Source organism: Colobus angolensis, unplaced genomic scaffold, assembly GCF_000951035.1.
Source record: "Colobus angolensis palliatus isolate OR3802 unplaced genomic scaffold, Cang.pa_1.0 Scaffold12, whole genome shotgun sequence".
NCBI classification, from domain to species: domain Eukaryota; kingdom Metazoa; phylum Chordata; class Mammalia; order Primates; family Cercopithecidae; genus Colobus; species Colobus angolensis.
Genome location: NW_012113141.1, coordinates 17,545,074 through 17,549,780, shown reverse-complemented (window position 1 = coordinate 17,549,780; position 4,707 = coordinate 17,545,074). Strand labels below are relative to the sequence as shown.

General features: G+C 35.8%; 1 pseudogene; it reads right to left on the bottom strand.

Moving 5' to 3' along the window:
- The window catches only part of LOC105503104, a 118,954-nt pseudogene that overhangs the window by 3,211 nt on the left and 111,036 nt on the right, over positions 1 to 4,707 (bottom strand).

Here is a 4,707-nt window from a genome sequence, read left to right as displayed (position 1 = left end):
GCTGAGAAATTGTTAAAAGCTTTGCCACATTCTTCACATTTGTACAATTTCTCCCTAGTATGAATTAGGTTATGTTTCTTAAGGGTTGAGGGATTGTTAAAATCTTTGCCACATTCTTCACATTTGTAGGGTTTCTCCCCAGTATGAATTACTTTATGTCTCGTAAGGTGTGAGGATTGCTTAAAAGCTTTGCCACATTCTTCACATATATATGGTTTCTTCCCAGTATGAATTATCTTATGTTTCATAAGGGTTGAGGAATTGTTAAAAGCTTGGCCACATTCTTTACATTTGTAGGGTTTCTTTCCAGTATGAATTATCTTATGTTTTCTAAGGGCTGAGAAATGCTTAAAAGCTTCGCCACATTCCTCACATTTGCAGGGTTTCTCTCCAGTGTGAATTACCTTATGTACAGTAAGTTTTGACAACCACTTAAAAGCTTTACCACATTCTTCATATTTGTAGGGTTTCTCTCCACTATGAATTATCTCATGTTTTCTAAGGGTTGAGGACTGGCTAAAAGCTTTGCCACATTCTTCACATTTGCAGGGTTTCTTTCCAGTATCAATTACCTTATGTTTTCTAAGGGCTGAGAAATGCTTAAAAGCTTTGCCACATTCTTCACATTTGCAGGGTTTCTCTGCAGTATGAATTACCTTATGTAAAGTAAGTTTTGATGACCACCTAAAAGCTTTACCACATTCTTCACATTTGCAGGTTTCTCTGCAGTATGAATTACCTTATGTAAAGTAAGTTTTGATGACCACCTAAAAGCTTTACCACATTCTTCACATTTGTAGGGTTTCTCTCCACTATGAATTACCACGTTTTCTAAGGGCTGAGAAATGGTTAAAAGCTTTGCCACACTCTTCAAATTTGTAGGGTTTCTCTCCAGTATGAATTGCTTTATGTCTAGTAAGGTGTGAGGATTACCTGAAAGCTTTGCCACATTCTTCATATTTGTATGGTTTCTTCCCAGTATAAATTATCTTATGCTTCATAAGGGTTGAGGAACTATTAAAAGCTTTGCCACATTCTTCACATTTGTAGGGTTTCTTTCCAGTATGAATTATCTTACGTTTTTTAAGCGTTGAGGACTGGCTAAAAGCTTTGCCACATTTTTCTCATTTGCAGGGTTTCTCTCCAGTATGAATTTTCTCATGTTTTCTAAGGGCTGAGAAATGGTTAAAAGTTTTGCCACAATCTTCACATTTGTAGGGTTTCTCTGCAGTATGAATTACCTTATGTTCATTAAAATTTGAGGACCCCTTAAAAGCTCTGCTACACTCTTCACATCTGTAGATTTTCTCTCCAGTATGAATTCTCTTATGGTCAGTAAGATTTGAGGACTGGTTAAAAGGTTTGCCACATTCTTCACATCTGAAGTATGTCTCTCCAGTATGAATTATCTTATGTTTAGTGAACGTTGAAGAGAAGTTAAAGGCTTTACCACATTTCTTACATTTGTAGGGTCTGTCTTCAGTATGAATTACCTTATGCTTAATAAGGGTTGAGAACCATTTAAAGGCTTTACCACGTTCTTCACATTTGTAGATATTCTCTCTAGTACGAATTCTCTTATGTTGAATGAAGTGTGAAAGCATGAGAAATGATTTGCTACATTTTATACATTTGAAAGTTTTATTTTTAGTGTATCTAACCTTATTTCTATTTGAATTTGAATATTTATGAAAGACTTTCATGTATTTGTTACACTGAAATATTTTTCTCTGGGTAGTTGTCCTACAATGGTTAAGTTTATCGAAACCTTCTTCATGCATCTTACACTCATTGGCACTTTTACAATATTTTCTCAATTGTAAATTCGTAAGTCCACATCTTGTATATGTCCTCAGTATTACTTCTTGGAAACAATCTTTCATGCTCTGATCTGGCCAAAGGTCTTGTGTAAAATGAGAACACATAACTGGAAGAAATAAAAGTAACAAATTATTCCACTTGCTAGACTCAAATATACTTTACAAATCTAACCTATAAAATTATAAAAACCACAAAAGCAAGATGGCACTGCAAAATAAGACAGGCTCTAATTTATTCATAGACATATACAAAAACACACCAACCAAAATACATTTGTGGAAAAGTTATAAATGAGTTAAGTGTATAGAGTACAGTGCAAAGAACCACACAGAAGGAAAGAGAAGTCTGTTACAGTTTCCCAATGCAGCTCTTCCTGCTCCCCAAAATAACATAGGGACTTTAGAAGTTAATTGATGGCTGGGAATGGCAGCTCACTCCTGTAATTCTAGCACTTTTGGAGACCAAGGTAAGTGGATTACCTGAGATCAAGAGTTCAAGAACAGCCTGGCCAAAACGGAAAAACTTCATCTCTACTAAAAATTCAAAAATTAGCCAGCTGTGGTGGCACACTACTCAGGAGGCTGAGGCCACCACTTGAACTTGGGATGTAGAGATCACAGTGAGATGAGATTATGCTAGTGCACTCCAGCCTGCGTGAGAGTGAGACTCTGTCTCAAAAAAAGAAAAAAAAAAAAAAAAAAGTAAATTGCCAATTCCTGGTTTACTCTTTAAAGACAAATAAAACAGTGGCACATACATATTTATTTCTGGCTTCTAGCGGCCTTTCTAGACACTGGTTTTTGTGTCTCATGACATAAAGTGCTGAAATAAATGGTGGCATACTTTAAAATGATAGCTTGAGTCTGCCAAGACCGAAGTTAGATGTTATAGCAGCAAAGAATATAGCACCACACACAAAAAAATAGATGTAGCAAGTGCTTACTACTGAGAAGAAACATGAATACATGAATAACGTTTTTTATCAAAACAAACAAACAAAAAAATAACACACTCACACAATTTCAGATAAGATGCATTCTAAGAACATGTTTGACAGACTCCCAGAATCTCTAGCCAAGACAACCGACTTCAGACTACTCCAGGACAAGGCTACATTATGAAGATTGCAACAGGTAGCTTTTTTAATGTACAAATTTTAATCAACGATTACAATGTATATAGAATATTAGGACAACATGGCCCAATCAAAAAAAGTATAAAATTTTTAGAAAGCAACCATAAAACAATGAAGATTAATAAATTAATTTTAAAATTTTCAAATAAATTATAACACTGAATGAAACAGGAACACAGACCGCTATAAAAAATGGAAAAAAAATGAGGATACCTCTTCCCCTAATGGCGTGAGGTAATTCATGAAAATGGCTTGCTATTCACCTAAGCCAGAGAACCCCACAATATCACGCTAAACAAGAGGTTCATAAGGGCTATTCTTATATAAGACAAAACAAACTTCAAAGCAACTGCAGTTAAAAAAGACAAAGAGGGACATTATACAATGGTAAAAGGCCTTGTCCAACAGGAACATGTCACAGTCCTAAACATATATGCACCTAACACTGGAGCTCCTAAATTTATAAAACAATTACTAGTAGACCTAATAAATGAGATAGACACCAACAAAATAATAGTGAGGACTTCAATACTCCACCAACATCACCAGACTGGCCATCAAGACAAAGTCAACAAATAAACAATGGATTTATACTATACCTTGGATCAAATGGACTTAACAAATATATACGGAACATTCCATCCAACAACTGCAGAGTATACATTCTATTCAACAGCACACAAAACTTTCTCCAAATAGACTATATGATAGGCCCCAAAATGAACAAGACATTTAAGAGAATTGAAATTATATCAAGCACTCTCTCAGACCACCGTGGAATAAAAGTGGAATTCAACTCCAAAAGGAACCTTCAAAACCACGCAAATACATGTACATTTAAAAACCTGCTCCTGAATAATCATGGGGTCAAATATGAAATCAAAATGGAAATTTAAAAAATTCTTCAAAGTCAACAACACCAAGTGACACAACCTATCAAAACCTCTAGGATACAGCAAAGGCAATGCTAAGAGGAAAGTTCATAGCCCTAAACACCTACATCAAAACATCTGAAAGAGCACAAACTGACACTCTAAGTTCACACTTCAAAGAACTAGAGAAACAAGGACAAACCAAGAGAAACAAGGACAAACCAAGAGAAACAAGGACAAACCAAACCCAAACCCAGAAGAAGAAAAAAAATAAAATCAGTGCAGAATGAAATGAAATTGAAATAAACAGACAAAAACCAAAACAAAAACCTGGCTCTTTAAAAAGATAAATACAATTGACAGACCATTAGCAAGATTAACCAAGAAAAAAAGAAAATCCAAATAACCTCGATAAGAAAGGAAACAGGAGATATTACATCTGACACCACGGAAATACAAAAGATCATTCAAGGCTACTATGAACACCTTTAATTATACTAACTAGAAAACCTAAAAGAAATGGGTAAATTTCTGGAAAAATGCAACCCAACCAGCTTAAATCAGGAAGAATTAGATACCCTGATCAGACCAATAATAAGCAGCGAGATTGAAAAGGTAATTTAAAAGTTACCAACAAAAAAAGTCCAGGACCAGGCAGAATTTAGCAGAATTCTACCAGACATTCAAAGAAGAATTGGAAAGGCCGGACCCGGTGGCTCAGGCTTGTCATCCCAGCACTTTGGGGGGCCAAGGTGGGCAGATCACGACGTCAGGAGATCGAGACCATCCTGGCTAACACAGTGAAACCCCGTCTCCACTAAAAATACAAAAAATTGGCCGGACATGGTGCTGGGCGCCTGTAGTCCCAGCTACTCAGGA